Source organism: Anopheles merus, chromosome 2L, assembly GCF_017562075.2.
Source record: "Anopheles merus strain MAF chromosome 2L, AmerM5.1, whole genome shotgun sequence".
Taxonomy (NCBI): domain Eukaryota; kingdom Metazoa; phylum Arthropoda; class Insecta; order Diptera; family Culicidae; genus Anopheles; species Anopheles merus.
This window is the reverse complement of record NC_054083.1, coordinates 38,999,421-39,015,284: the sequence shown is the minus strand read 5'-3', so window position 1 is coordinate 39,015,284 and position 15,864 is coordinate 38,999,421. Positions and strand designations below refer to the sequence as shown.

The following is a 15,864-nucleotide window of genomic DNA, read 5'->3' as shown; positions in this document are numbered from 1 at the left end:
TCTTTCCTTGCTGTTTTGTGCAAGGGGAGAGGGTGTATAAAATACAACCGCGTACTGTTTACTGCCCCGGTTGTGGGTGTGTGTTCCTCAAACGGATGTTACTCTATCCCCCGTGGGTTCGAACCGTGGGAGCAGTAGCAGAAGCATTATTCCTCTTTCCAGTCGCTCATGAATCCGTCATTACACCGAGAGTACGACATAATCCCTGTCCCCGTTTGCTAGCTGTTTTTTTTGGTACATGATTGCTAAGCTTTGCAGAATAATGACGGTGAGGACGTCCCGAGCGTATGGATTGGATGACGGGGAGATACCGAGTCACCATCATGATGCTCACAGCGTGATAACCTGCCCGATGCAGCGCCGTGCACTCACAGTGCGTCATCAGGCCAACTTATGACGAGATTATTATTGCTGCGCTGCCTGGCGCCGTATTTCCATGCATGTGACAATGCCGGCAGCATTGTGCGGGATTGCTCGGGAGCATCAAATATTAGCAGTAAAATAGGGGATTGGAGAACAAGTATTAAAGACTACATGGTGTATATGGTCCTGTCCTGTGAGCTGTGGGATCAGGCTTTGGTGCATTGTTTCCATCCATTCATCCAGTAAGCAAGTAAGAAGACCCCTTTTAACCTCTCACTCGCTTGAGTTATGAGTGGCTTTTGCGATGAAAGGTGCAGAAGTGCACTTTTCACGGACGAAGCGGCGAGATAATACTGGCCTGGCGAAACCTAGCGAAGCACCAAAGGTCATGGATTTGTTTGGCAGGAGATATTCGGCGCGGTCTGCAAAAACACAGCAAACCCTTCCCGCCAAGGATTACGCTATCGAAAGTGCAGTTGTGTACTTCCCCGTGTGTTGTGCAGTTGTTGTCGCGCAGACACTTTTAGTCGTGGTGGACCTGGCCAAGGTAAACGACAAACGGCACCGACTCTGTACTCCTCGTAGGGGAGCACTCTGTGCCTTTTATTTCACCTTTTTCTGGTGTTCTTTCTACAGTTGACACTGTGCGGATTAATCGGGCCTTTTGGGGGGAGCTCACGGGTACCCGGGGCGCAATCTGCATGCAAAAACTAATAAATCATTACCCGCGGAGAGAGGTGCGAACAAGATCAACGGGCGAGCAAAAAGAGACAAAAAACCTTCCCAGATCCGTACAATTGTTGTCAATGCGTCGGTTGGACTTCAAGCTTGAACCTTGAAGACCTCCAGCCTCCAGCTTAAATCTTCTTTCACTGCACCGCGCAAAGGCACACCGACGACTCCGACCGATCGTTATCGCGAGTGAAGCATAATCGCAAGAATTCGAGGATTGTGATCGTGCCGCTCATACAAAAAATGAAGTGGTGCGCGTTGTTTGCGTACCTTAAAGCTTACCGGGACTTACTTATTTCGATTGCTTGGGTAGGAGACACCAGGTCTGATTAGCTGCCAAGAATTGTCTGCTCGCCATTGAAACAAGGGAAACGATTGTCGGGGGAAGTACGCGCGCTTCTAAAGTGCGTCAGTGTTGTTGAACCAATTTCATTCATTCGACTGCTACACCAACAGGTCCGGTAACTCATGAAACGGGGGCAGGTGTCCTGGAGTTAAAGGCCCCAAGTTTAACGCCTGTCCCATGGACAGGAGGGACAGAGCAACGTTTTTTACTTTAATTCCTCTCCCCGAACCTGATTGGGTGCGCATTAAACAAGCGTGTCACAATTTGTCCCTTTTTGCTTCTTCGACGCACAGGCCCGACTGTGGGAACCGGTTACCAGGTCCTGCAGTAAGTATTACAATTGCAGCAGGCGTTCCTTTTTCTTCGTTTCCATTTTCTCACCACTGATCGAAGCGTGGAGACAACTCAACACGATCGTGCACTACGTCCCCCCCGCCGCTTGCGATGGATTTTAATCGCAATAATTACTTCTTTTCTGCTGGCCGCACGCCGTTCCGTTTTATGTTTGTCTTTTTCTCTCTCTCTCTCTCTCTGTGTTCATTCTTAAGGGGCAGCAAGGGTAATCGGAACATCGGAGAGGAGCGATCGAGGAGAGCTCGGACGGAAAACATCTTAATAAGCGCGCTGCTTTTCTTCCACCGAGGAGATCCTGGGCTCGGTTGGAAGAAGGCACTGTGCTGTGCTTCCTTTCATCTTGCGGCGTGGCGAGACAGGAAGGCGCTTCCAAGAGTGGCGAGCGAGAAAAGCTATACAAAAAGGGGTCGAAAGGGATGATGACAAAAATTCAATTACCGTGCATAATTTATGCAAATAGTACAACATCATCCAGTGCGCTGACAGTACACACACACACACACACACACACACACACACACACACACACACACACACACACACACACACACACACACACACACACACACACACACACACACACACACACACACACACACACACACACACACACACACACTATCCCTTTCTCATTCTGTCGCCGTGTGCGGGCTCGGGTAATGGCTCTTTGCTTTTGGATAAGCGCAGACAGAAGCGACAAGAGCTCATAGCGAACAAGCACTAGTGCTATTACTATGGTACTACTTCCTGCATTGAGCATTCGTGCCGGAAAATATGCTTTTGCGTGTGCTGCACAAGATGGGGGGGGGGGGGGGCGTTTGTATGCGCTTAGTTGATGCCACGTTGGTCGTTGCTTTCTTGAAGCGGAAGACTAAAGAGCGCTGCTGCTGCTGCTGCCAGTACCAATAACACGCCCAACAGTCTGCACAACTTTCTGATGTTTCACTGCACAGTCATAAGGGAGCTGGATAGAGAGCCCTCCGCTTATCCGTGTCATCATCTAATTGTGGTGTCGCTGCCAGCTGAGGGTGGATCAGTGTACCGAAAAGTACTTCATCGGATTATTCACGCCCGACCGGTTGGGACGCACGGTTCCGTTTTCTGAAACTTCCATTCAAAATCCATTCATTCCCTTACACTAAGCGGGCTTTTTTCCGGCTTGCAAAAGTTGCTCAATTTGCGGCTCCGGTGGCTGGCCATCCAGTAAAGTAAGCCATTGGTGCGGAGCAAGGAAGTAGGGAGTGAAATTAAGAAAGTTGTCCTTTCAATCTGCCAAAATCGCCCAAAATCGGCTGACCGATTTATTTGCTACAAAATGCGTACTTCTTTCTCTCTCTTTCTTTCTCTCTCTCTCTTTGCCAAAACTCTCGGTCAGTGTCGTCGTGCCCGAATTGGGTGGCGATTAATTGCTTATTAGTTTGGGGGTGGATGGTGGATTTAAGGCCGTCGAAGAAGAAGAAGAAGCAGTCCCTTCACAAAACTGGAAACGAATTGCGATGAAATGGAGATAAATTAAATCCCACGCCTGCGGTGAACTTGGAACGGCATGCGTTTTGGGCGAAGTAAGATGGACAAATTTGGCTTGGCGGATCGGTTTAGCGTGAGTGTGTTTTACCTTCGGAGGAGGTTGACTTCTTGCACAAAAAAAAAAAAAGCAGATTGCATCCCAGTGTGTGCTTTAATCAAGTGACACCGATTAGCGCTCATAATAGCTGCTCCTCTACCCTGCGTACACATTTGCAGATAAGCAATCAACCACAAAGCGGTGTGTGTTTTTGGTAGAACATTGCCATTGCCGAGAAGCGGGGCTGTTTTACAAGTGCTTTATTAAATTAGCTCCAAAGTGCAACATTATTATTATGCTGGCCCGTCCGCGTCCTTGTTGCCGACCGATCTCGACCGATAATTGATCGCATTAATCGCCGACAAAGCATCGTGTTTAGGGCTGGTGATGTGGTGTTGTTTTCATGGTTTGTTAGAGGCACAGGCCCTGGTTTGACCGTTTCGTCCCTAGCTCTCGCAGCTCACGCGCTAATAGGCTCCTCGCTTAGTGATGCAAATTGTATCGATAGCGATTATGCCTTCCGCTTCTGCCCTCACGTGAGATTGTGCTGTTGGAGGTCCCTTTTTTGTTGGTAGGAAAATGCAAGCCCCAGTGCAACGCTCACTTTAGCTCTCAAAATCGACCGATAACATCGCGGCGGGTTCGTCGTTTGGTGCGCACGGATGCACACAAGGGTGCCGACAACACAGACCTGTGCGCGGTTAGAGTGTTATTCGCTGACGAAATATTAATTTTATGCTTGCATAAACACACACACGCACACAACTCACCTTCCTCCTCCCTGTGTATGTTTCGGTATGTACGCTTATCAGTGGCACGGATCGATTTCCGTTGACAAGGGCAAATAGCTGACGAGCGCGGGCACGCTTGTGATCATACTCGTCCCGCGCCTTCCCCTCGCTAGGTACACAGTACCTTGTCGGAGCGTAATTTAATCAACTCACAAAAGCGTATGCCGCCAACCTTTCTCTGTAAAACACGACAGCGCCGGCCATTGCATCGTAGTGTAGTACCTGCAAATGGGTTGCAATTTCCGCGCAGCATTAAGTACACACCGTACAGCGCGGTACAGGGTGAAACACAACAAGGGTGTTTGGGGTTTGGGAAACATCGCTGAAAGCTTGCTGATTACGCAAAAATCCCTGTGAAGATGGAGAGCGATGGGCTTTTGATTTGGTTTATTAGCGAAAGGGGGGTCTATTTGGGCGCCATTCACAGCTCTCGGTTCGCAGCTTTGAACGAGAAAATTTTATTTACTCCGAATTCAGATTCCGTTTGGTGGGCGCGCTCGCGCGCTGGTACGTAATAACTGTAAAGCAGGAACATCGGGATTTGTTGGGGTTCTTCGGATCCATCGAATGGTGTGGGGGAAAATTGAATTTTCCATTCGCGCGCGTTGGTTTTGATTGATTTTTTGTTGTTATTGTTGCGGTACGCTCTCCTTTTAATCACGACGACCCGGTGTGTAATAATTTCGTTATCTTTGGAGGCCCCTACATTGAATGCGTCTCATGTGCGGGAAAATGGGCAAAGAAAGCTTTAAAAGTTACACACAAATGACTGATGTGTACGTCCTTTGTTTTGGGTGAATGTGTACGCCTATGCTGTGCAGCAAATAATGAACCATGTTGATGAAATTTTGGATCCACTTTGTTTTGGAGGCATCTTTTCATCGATACAACGGCGTGTGGCCGAATAAATAGAATATTTTCAGTTTTATCCCACTCGCTCGTTGTGGAGTATGTGTGAAAAGTTAAAAAAGTTTTTACAACAATTATGACCGAGTAGACATGTGGTGTTAAATCCAACTTTTTGGTATTTATACAAAAAACAAGCTAACTGAACGGTATAAACACTGGTGTTGGGATTTATGAGGCTTTGTGGGATATTTATTGGAAGAAATGTCCAACAAAAAGTGATTCAAATTCCGAATAGAATCTTTGAACTAGACAGCAAAGTTCATGAATCTCTGAAGAATCTTGAATCCTTGTGGCTGTTCCCATGTAGGTATTGGAATTGGTCCTGAAGCTATTTTAACACCGACCCTGGAACTATTACTCAATATATACCATATCTGCAACTTGTACAGAATCCATATTGGCCCTGGATCTGATTCTATACCTCTGCCATCGTTTGAAGTTGTCCTCGAACACGCATATTGATCCTGGAACATATCCTGAACTCATATCGTTAATGGAACTGATCCATACTTTATTACAATTCAATCATCTGTACCTCCACTTGTCACTGTCAAAGAATACATCGAGAACCTCTCCAGCAGGTCTAGTACCTACTCTGGTCCAGTAACTAACTTGTTTGTTGTTATCCGGCGCTACAACCGCTTTACGGTTTTGGCCTGCCTCAGGAGTGTTCGAAATCGCTCACGGTTTCGCGCCTTCGTCTGCCAGTCCGTTTTTCTGGCCTTAATGGTGGACTCCTCCATGCCACCTCAATTTGGGCCTACAACACACCTCCTCTGTCCTTGTGGACGGCCTAAAAAGACTTTACCGAGTAACTAACAGTTTTTTTTTCGTAAAATACTTTGTAGAAATTTAGCCACCTACACAATCATAGACAATCTTTCAAAGTTACAAATTATCAAAACACTTTGGTACTACGATGAGTTCAAAATTGTCAGCATTTATCTGTCTTCTCGTGTTTGTTCTTAGTTTATTTCCTTTACGTTTTTCTCTTTTTGGTTGAGAAATTTCACTGAAAAAACACTAAACGGCTTCATTTGTACCATTCGCGCGAGTAGTTTCACTGAACTCAACCAGTTACTACTACTTCAGTTAATTATACCATCAGGAAAGCTCGTTATTTCCCCTTACCCCGTATCTTCCTGTAGTTTCCGTGTTTGCCCTTTATGGTGACACTCCTCGTCAAAGGAGTCTCACTCGGATAATTCTATCAAAAGTTGTACTACGTCCAAACTCCTGGCAACGGGAGATCAACAATTATTTCCGAACCGGAAAGTGCTTCGGAACTCGAGCCACCGCTGCCCTCCCCCCCCAGTGAAAGCGAAACTTTATCGTTCCCATTCTATCAGTGGCATCGGATACGGGCTCGAGGATCGCACACAGTGGACCACCATCACCGCCATCACCAGTACCACCAGCAGCATCAGCATTATCAAATTATTAAGCTACGTGAAAGTTGTTTAGACATCACCTCTCATGACTCTTGCGGAGTATGGGGTCGTGAGGTGTGTTTTTTTTGCACCATCAATGTATGCACCACCCTATGACTGGGGAGCGCATTTTGGATCGATGCAATTTTTCAACCCACCACACACACACACACAATCCACGACCGCAGAGGCAGCAAAACGAGCGCAAAAAGGGCGTTGAGCGGTCGCGCTCGTGTGTCGCTTCCGACGATGATGATGATGGAGGTGATGATGATGATGATCGGTGTTGATGGATGTGTGTTTCGGTTGCGGCGACACGCTGCATGGTTGTAATATATGCAGAGGTAGACACAAAAAAGCAGGGAAAAGGCAAATTAAGAGCATCGTAGAGATGACGTGACGTGATCCGGTGTGTGTTGATTTACTGCACACAACGGTTAAGTAATGTTGGCAAATTTATTTACTTTGCACATTAACGAGACACTTCGCACCGGAGGGAAGGAAGTGCGTTAGAGATCTGTTGGGTGGTTTGGCCGGTTGGTTTAACGAGAAGAGGTATGTTGTAGAGGGTTGGAAAGCATTACAAAATTGATTGCCGTACGCATATTCGCTCCCTTTTTGCTCTATCGAACGGTTGTACTAATGACGTTAAACGAGGATCGTTTAGTGAGAGGTGAAGATTAGAGCAATGAGTAGCGGGAAAGAACTTCTTGAAGGTGTTGTTCTAATGTTCATACTACCGTTACTTCGCTGTACTGTAAGACTCACATTAGCAAAGAGACCTCCCACATTGGATACTTGTCGCAACAGATCGGCCTGTTTCGCTATTGATGGGCATAATTCTATAAACAAATACACTCTCTGTAGCGAGAGCATTAGCAAATAAGTTAGAAGTTATCAACTGTTTACAGTAGCAAATCGGCGTGGACATCAGCGCGTTAACCAGCATAACCGACAGCGATTTGTGCGAACGTCAGCAAGCAAGCCGGCGGTTTGTCTCAGGTTTTGAGGCCGTGGAATTCCAACTCCACAAGGTCTGGACGCGTCTCAAGTTCGCATTGAATGAAGCTCATTCAGTAACGCGCTCTCTGTGCGCTGCTGCGTTGACAGTAGCAAAACTCGCAAGCTGAAGGCATAAGTAGGTAGGGGAGCTTAAGGGAGCTTAGGTTATTTGTTTACCGGGGTTCGGGTGACTACCCTACAGCATTGCACATTCCCCTTTGAGCAACCCATTTCAAGAGGCCTCCGAAACACACAAAAAACACTGAAACCATGCCGCGTGTTTCGCGTCGCATAGAACAAATGACATCAGCGCTGTTTATGACGCTCCTGTTACTCGGGTTGTAATTGGGTCTAGGGGCGTTTGGGGTTCTAATTTGATGAGATTTTTTAATGCCTATTGGGGGGACGTGACGCGACGCGACTTGACACCCGGAGTCGGAATGAGCTCCAAAAAGACATCGCTTTCGGTGATGTCGTCGTCCCCATCGTGCGGTACGTGCCGATGGTAGAACTATAAAACTCAATTTGCTAAATTAAGCGCCTCCATCCCGCTGCTGCTGCTGCTGTTGGTGGAATGCACACGCCTGCCTGACCTCTGGGAAGGGTCTAGTTGTCCAAAACGCACCCTCGGCTTCTTCGATTGATATGGTGCTGGGTAGAGGAGATAGCGAGGCATTGGAATTTTACCCATCCTAGGCGTTGTGTCTATGGGTCAGTCGCGTCAACCGAACGCGTCACGCGCGAACATCAATAGACAGCAGCATAACTCCACCGTTGGCAGCCAGGCTTCACTCAGCGTGGTAGGTGGTCCGAACAACAATACAGAGGATTGGGGAGTGCGAAAACGGTCACATTCTTTGCCAAACAACGGTTGGCTAATAAAAACATACGGCCAACCGATCGCGCATGAAGTCATACCCGGCCCGGCTCTTAATTGGGAATGATAAATCATAGACCTCTGTGGAACGTTGTGGCCTCACGCAGTAGGGTAGAGGACAGGCAGGCCCCGGGACCTTGTAAAAGCATATGTTCTATTTTGGTTTAATTTTTAGTAGCATTCGCGCGAATTGTTTGCGTATGCTGCCGAGACAACGGACCGGCCAATGATGGATCGGTTTCGGTACGTGGCAATGGCATGAAACTTAATATCACGTTCACTGTTTTATGCGCTAATGTTGGTGCCCAGTTTCGTTCAGAAACTGTTTGTGCTTCAAACATCATCAAATAAACAAATAGAAATGGCCGTTGGCTGTCAAACACGAAATCAAAATTGTTTGGAGCATGTTTGGAAGTGTTCCTCCGTTCCCGGGAGAGGCCGATGAAAAACTCACGATCAGTCGAACCTCCAGGCACCGCCGTCGGCTGCGCAGTACCTGGGCAGTGAAAATCGCACAAAACGCGTGGCCGCTACCACACCACCATCCTGACCATGGTGACTTTCATCGCGCACGTTCGACAAATCAAACAAGACGACGCAATCAAAATTTGATGACAAGGCCGGATATTAAAACGATTCCCGCAACGGAGAATTGCGGGAGGCACAAAAAAGGCACCAACGACAACACTTTTTCCCCCCACGAAGGAAAAGTTAGGTTCGCAAAATCGGAACGAAACTTCCAACAATGCATGATGTTCAAGCTCTCGCAGCGTGTGTGTGTGTGTGTGTGAGATGAAAAGTTGCTGCCACTCGAACGGCATAAGTAAGGCTTTATTATTCTTCTTTCGGAATGTTTTCTTCAACCTGTGGTTCGCTCTCTCTCTCTTTCTTCTGAACTACTGAACACCGTCGGAAAATGCTTATTAAGAACGCAAATCCCTTACGAACTGATAGCGCACCAAACACTAGCCAAGAATGATGTGGGAAGTGGCTGAAAACATTATATCCATGTGTATGATTTGATTATACATACGCAAGCTCGCTGTAACAATGTCCTCTTCCTTCGATTCGATTTTTTGATTCGCAAGACGATTGTTGTTGTTCGCGTGTACCGTGCTGTAACTTTGGCGACGAGCAAATCCCTCTCCGACTGGCCCTTTTTAGTACAAGTTGTGTCGAGATAGCATAATGAGATGGAACGAACTGGCGCTACCGGCAAAAGGGGGGGGGGTCGCTTAGATGAACATGACACAGAAAGCTAACGGTTTCGGGGAAAGATTAACGAAACACGGCTCTGATGGCTTTGTCCTTATAATCCCCATTTCGCGCTCTAACTCCCTCCCTCGGCTCCCTCTGAATCACAATCCGATGATGATGATGATGATGATGACCGTACCGGTACGGGAGATGTTGCCGTAAGTGATACGAGCTTCGTTTCGTTGGGGGATTGGAGAAATTGGAGCAATATCGGCGCCTGTTTGTTGTGCGGTTCGGCTGATGTGTGCCATCGCTCAAACATCAAGCAACTAGCACCGGACGTACGTATCATCGGACGGTTGGGTGTGTTAATCGCCAGTACTCATCCCGTACATGGCAGCAGAATGTGAAGTGAAGTGGTAAAATTGCATCGTGTCAGCTGTAAAATTGCGCCGGACTCCGCACTCTTCCCCAACTCAGCACGGCTTCCGAACCCTGGGAAGGAGGTGTTGGTTTAACACGTCTGCGTGTCGGTGTCCGAACCGACCGCTCAAGACCGTTCGTCATCCGCCTGAACGTGATAATGCAATTTTAATTATTTGTTGACACGAGGGGGGGGGGGCGGGAGCACACCTAGGGTAATTATGGGCTTCACAGTTGTTGTTATTGGCCTCCCGTTGCTTGGGTAGACACGCCAGCAACATAGCATGGATCATTTTTGGAACGAGGCGATGGCTTCGTCACCCGGGCGTTGGTTGGCAATTGGTTGCCTAAGATTCCAATGTCCGTCTAGTTGCCAGTTCTCCTAGTTCTCGATAGTTGCAAACATTCCGGAATGGCAGGAATTCCACTACCGTAGAGGAGAAAACTGGACCTTATTAGCGGGTGCGTGTGTGTGCGTGCTCATCGTTTCACCGCGTGTAATTGCATGTGAACGGGAGCAGACGTGCGCATCCTGTTCGAGCGAAAGCGCACATTCTTTGCTGCAGCTGAATACTTGCCACTGTTCTTGCTGCTAACGCCGCCGTTTTAAATCATCGCCTCAAATATTCATTTTTTTGGGCATGAACCTACGCCGAACGTAGCACAAACTCTCGTTCGTTACTTAAGTTTAGGCTCCGTGTAAGAAGGCCGGTATTTATCGATCGAAGGTTTCCAACAGCTTCGTGGAAGCAATTTCCATTGCGCAAACTTTGCGCGTCGCGTTATTAATGTTATTGTTATTGTTATTTTAACCACCAAACTCGGGCCGGCTGCCCGATGTAATGGAATATTTTTGTAATTCGATGGAATGGAATGTCGGAGTCTGCACTGGAAAGGAAAAGCGCGTAGTGACTCTCCGGTGTAGTGACTCTCCGCTTTGGGAGGAAGGTTAGCGGCACCGGAATGGCCACACAAAAAATTGATTCATTTTCATATCTCCCACACCACTCCGCAACGGTTGACTGCGGTGAACGTGGTTTTTGCCCGGCTTTGTTGTTTTTACCGGAACGAACAAATGTTTCTTAATGATGCAAAGGTAATTTGGTCGTTGTTTTGCTGAAAATGTCCCTTTCTACGGGAAGGGAAATTCATGTTGCACATGAATAAAAATGACTTCCCTCGTCCTTGTGGCCGTTCCTGTGGCCGGAAAGGGGAAAGCACACAAACACACGCAGAAATGAAGCTATTAAAATGATAATTTATGTTTTTTTAAGGATCGTGTTTTGTTTTACGCTTTAATTGAATATGACCGCCTTTGGTGTTTGGATGGCGCACGTTTGTTAATGTGACCCAAATCCCTGGCTTGTTTCTTGTGACCCTAACACCAAACGCTCCCGGTACGTCACACCTTCGAACGCGTACACGCTTAATTGGAAATGGGCAAAATGGGTGGGTGGGTGGCGTCCACTGAAAGGCAGGCAAGAAAAACAGACACGACGGAAAATGGTGGCCGTATACGGCCATTTAAAATTCACTTAAAAGCTCATTACCGGTGGTGGTTGGGTGGCGCATCTTCCCTTCCCTGGTTCGATCCCACAACAACGACCACTTCGGCAGGACGAATTGGGTCACACGGTATGCTCGGTGGCTTATTGAAGATGGAAAGCTCGCTTCAGAATGGTAATGCCATTTAGGTTCTGGATTGGTATCGGTCCCGGTGCGTGTTTTGGTAAAGAACAGCGAGAGCATTATCTCTAATCCGGTTGTAAGGTTTTTTTTTTTGGGAAATGGAATCGAATCCCTTGAGGGATTGGCATGACATGGTGTGTCGTTAGCATTTTCCAGGATGGAATTAGGGGTGGAAACCATTGGAGTACTCCTCTCAACAGTAACATCTTGGTAAATTGGTCTAACACATTTGTACTAAAACCCCATTTCAACCAATTAGTACAGCTAGGAAGAACAAATTTCTTGACCTAACACTCCCAAAACTATGCCGTCATCGAACGTAAAAAGAATTGGAGAAATGGTGAAATGTCCGATAAAAATAGCCAATTATGGCTTTGTTCGATCGCCTCCCCGAAAATCCCGCTGTCAGAGCATAGTTTATTTTACAACTCTATTTCACTACTCTGTGTCATTCCGGGGCCAGCTTACACCGGCCGGCGGGTCGTATAAACAATTAAACATATCCTGTGTGTTAGAGTCCAAAAAAATGTAGGGAGGGTGTTTCTCGCACTGCCAATTTTATGGTGAGCACCACATGTGTGCGTCTGTCCATCAGCAGGCATGGCGGTCGGGATATGCAAAAAAAAAAGAGAATCGCCCCCATGTATCGATTCGCACACCTTCTGTGCGCGTTGCGTCGAAATGTTCACGCTTTGGGATCGCTTAGAAGCCGTCCAAAACCCACCACCATCACCCCGCTCGATGGTACATCCCACAAAATAAACTGGTGGCGGCATCGGTTCAAAGACAAACACACCCAGATGGGCCGCGATGCTAGATGCGGTCCAGGGTCCCGATAGCAGTTGTTGTTAGCAGGTTTGTTGGACTATTTTTAACCAAACCTTTCCGCGCACACATTAGCCGTTCACGTGCGTACCCCGGAGCTAATACAGTTCGATTCCCGACTGCCGACATCTTGATCTCTGGTGGGGTTTCTGCAGTGAATGTGCTAAATCATCTTCCAGCGTTCTGTCGCTGTGGTTGCTTTGATTTCAGCTTACAGTTTTCGATCAAGATATGGAGCACGATTGTGAAAGTGCGTTTGGCGCACTGCATTGGCTGACCGTTGGCTGATGCTCAGTCGCTCCAAACCGAAGTTCACCATTAATCGAACAAGAATGAAGAGAAGGAGTCCATCCCGGGCAAGTGAGAAGGTGTGCGTTAAACATTGTGCACTTCTTTTACTCAATTTTGTGCGACTGTTTACAGAAATACGATGCCGGATCCTAAATTTGTTTAGCTGGGGTCGCAGAATTTTCGACACCCCGTTCCCCGACACGGTTTCCAGCTAATCAGATGTCTTCGGTTTGTGGGGTGTACCACACGCAGTAAACAAAGTATTTTTCTTCTTCTCGCGATCTGTCCCCGCAGTTGACGATCGTTTTACCACTGCCGGCGATGAATATGATGAAGCTGACGTGACTAAATTTCGGGTTTTTTTCTTGTTGGGGCAACGAGATGACGATGGCTGAAGGGAACACAAACACAAACCTCGTCTACTGCGCCTTGCCTTTTGCTGGCAACAATTTTATTTCAGTTTCGTTCAGCAGCGCCTTAGGCGGTCGGATTGCAGGGCACGAAAATGTCGCAGCAGGCCGTTTCCGGGGCCTCGCACTGCCGGTGGTAGGCGTTGAAGTGCTGACCGGGTGGGCAGCTTTGCTCGCAGGCCGTACCCTGGTTGCAGAGGAAGTACTGCGTGCAGTCCGGGTGCGGCAGAAGGTAGTTGCTGGCGTCGGCCGGACAGCGAGCGTTCGGACCGCAGGCGGCCTGGGCCGTACCGAACAGGGCGGCGAGCACGGCCAGCAGGACTAGGGTGACCAGTGCCAATGGGGACTTCATTTTTAACTCGTTGTTTTTGTTCTTAGCAGAGCAAGGGCGAAGAGAAAGCAGGAGTTAAGAGGCGACTCGATGCTGCGAACAGACTAAAATGTGGTACCGCAGCGGAGCTGGTTGCTAATGTAAGGTTTATCGAGCCAAGATATGCTTATCTTTGGGTGCCGATTGGATTAACGATGGGAAATTTTCAATGGCGTCCCATGACGACCCCCGTGCACACCCCAACTTATCAATTGCGCTCTCGGACGTCATTCATCGCGCGTTAACCAAGCCGATAGCAACAGATTGCAGTTCCCTAATGGCGTTGCCACACCAGCTTCGTGCCATTATCGATCTGTGCACGTGTTGTAATCGATAAGCGATTTGTTTGGCAAATCTCGTGCCGAATCGCGTTGGTCAGCAGACGACACAGCTCTGGCCCCGTTCAGTTCGATTAATATTCGCGGACAGGTTTCATTACTCCTGCACACAGACATTAAGGTGCAGATCGCTGTCTAGCGATAACCATTCTTCTGGCCAGCTGTGCCAGCACGCTTCTGCTCGCTCGCGTGACACAGTTCCGTAGTACCCGGGGTTGGTTTTGCAAAGAATGCAAAGTAGACTGTTGCAGTCGGAAGAAATGTTCCCATTCGATCGGTCAACAAAACGTTTGCAAACCACACACATACACTCCCCGACCTAATGTGGTCAGGGCAGAAAGTGGAATAGTTTCTAAAAACCCCGCAAAGACACCTTGGTCGGTGGCCAGGGTTGTGATGCCGTCAGCGCGAAAGCGGCCACACAGTGTAAACAAGGCGGATCATGTGTGGGCGCCCCTCTTTTGCCGTTGCCGGGGCATTTGTGCCAGAGCTCGCCGCATCGGCAATGAATGAATCCATTGTAAGCAGTTCCACAGAGCATGTGTGTATGCGCATACTCTGCCTAGCCCAAGCGTTACTGGGAGACGATCGACGGCCGCGGACGCAGACTTTTCTTCGGACCTCGGTCTGGGGCCGCGGAAATGGTTGGGCCATAAAATAGTCGAACAAATAAATTTGTCTGCGTGCGCGGGCACCACACTACATTAATGGTGTGGTTGCGACCTGATAATAGTTTGCTTTTCCCCTCTTTCCGATCTGACCCGGGCTGGCTGTCTTCCGGTCCAGTTCGGTCGTGCAAAAAGGACACCTCGATGGGTGTGCGTCATCGAGCCCATTAAATTGCGAGGTAACGAAACAATTACCGAAACAAACAGAAAAAAGGGTATTAATTTGATAAACTGTGTAACAATGCCAATGTGCGTGCGTGTGTGTGTGTGTGTGTGTGTGTGTAACGCCATTCACAGGCGGAAGAAATGAGATGTCGCTCGAAATGGCAATTACATTAATTATCCTGTCATTGGCGAGATTTATTTTACATCGGAGTCTGCTTCATACGGGGGCAGTCGCCCGACGGTGGCATTAAAAATCTCGTCTCAGAACCTCTGGAAAGCGGGAAGAAGTGAGTGAGCGCGGTCGTGACCATAAACAAACACGGTCAATGAATCTGGGGGAGGGGACGCTTGGAAAGAGTTTCGTAGAAGAAGTTGGACAATGTTGGGAACGCGGGTTGATCTTACACTCCTACGGGTTGCACTCACTGAGGCTCACTTGTTCTGCTGTTGCTGCTGTTGTCCGTTCAAAGAGGGTGGCTCACTTGCCGTTGTTTCTTGTGTACCCTTCGCTTCTTCTGGTTCGACAAACTCACTGCTCCACCGATCATCAAACCAGATTACGCTTTAATTTTTATTTATGATAGTTTTATTGGGTTGAAAAGGGGAGTTTTCTTTCACCGCATGTGGCGTCCTGTTAGTGTGCTGTTAGCGTTGGGGGGTTGCTGTCTTGCTCTTGGTGACAGTGCGCTCCGTACCGTAGTGTCGCTTTGTAGCTGAGTGGACTTCCGATGGCGCTCAGGCAGGGCAATTGAATAAAAAAGAAAGCAGCTTCAGTATGAGCGATGTGCGATGTCTCCGGGTAATGATTGAACCGACCCGTTGAAAACTCATTTACTTTGATTTAACAAGCTATTGGACGTGCCATTTAAAAGGGCATTATTTATTGTCATTTAAGCGCTCTGTCTTTCTCTGCGAGTCGTGGAGACGCCACGTTGGGTTTTGCCACGTTGAATTGTGCAAACGCTAATGGCAAGTGACGCGTTAGCTTTGATTTATTCACCATCGCTTCTAGTTATTGTCTAATAATTGTGAAAATAATTTCATGTTCTACAATTGCGTAGATTTATTGGTAAATCGTACGGCCCATAAATACTGTAGCGGCTGATATTTGTCTAAACAT

The 15,864-nt window shown here is 47.9% G+C and overlaps 2 protein-coding genes across 4 annotated transcripts in view; one reads left to right on the top strand and one right to left on the bottom strand.

The window, feature by feature from the left end:
- LOC121592152 overlaps positions 1-15,864 on the bottom strand; it is a 97,303-nt gene that overhangs the window by 6,434 nt on the left and 75,005 nt on the right. The gene's annotated exons all lie outside the window — the stretch shown is intronic.
- LOC121592151 (HIV Tat-specific factor 1) overlaps positions 1-15,864 on the top strand; it is a 54,685-nt gene that overhangs the window by 18,388 nt on the left and 20,433 nt on the right. The gene's annotated exons all lie outside the window — the stretch shown is intronic.